Here is a 520-nt window from a genome sequence, read left to right on the forward strand (position 1 = left end):
AAACATGCACCATCATGTTAAATCTCTCTAGGTAGCCTCTTTGCTATAAATACCCAACGCTGCACTGTTGCTTTCTCATTGAGTAATCAACTAATTGCTTTGCTCCAACTTGGGGAGGACAAACAGGCTCAACCACCTGGGCCAATAACTACTAGGCATTCTATGTAGAAAGCAAGGAACCAGATTACTCTTCAGTTGAAACATCCCACAGTTTTGCTCCTGGACATCGAGAGCTAAGTCAAAAGCAATCCATTCCAGAGAAGTGGATGACCATCGCTGGGCCCTGGACCAATGCTGCCAGCCTCTTCTTGCCCCCTCCTGTATTCTAACATGTCCTCTCTAAATGAGAGCAGCAACCCTGATGGTTTTTTTGGTGAAGATGGTTTTGATTGGTTTTTTGTTCCAGGTCAGAGGTTAAGGAGATGTCACGTTTGCAGCTTCAATGGGTATCCTTGAAAGAGGGACATATTCTTAAGGATAGCAAAAGGAGAGGAGAAGAGAAGCCCAGATGCACCTTTCT

This window comes from Grammomys surdaster, unplaced genomic scaffold, assembly GCF_004785775.1.
Source record: "Grammomys surdaster isolate TR1022 unplaced genomic scaffold, NIH_TR_1.0 126591, whole genome shotgun sequence".
Taxonomy (NCBI): Eukaryota; Metazoa; Chordata; class Mammalia; order Rodentia; family Muridae; genus Grammomys; species Grammomys surdaster.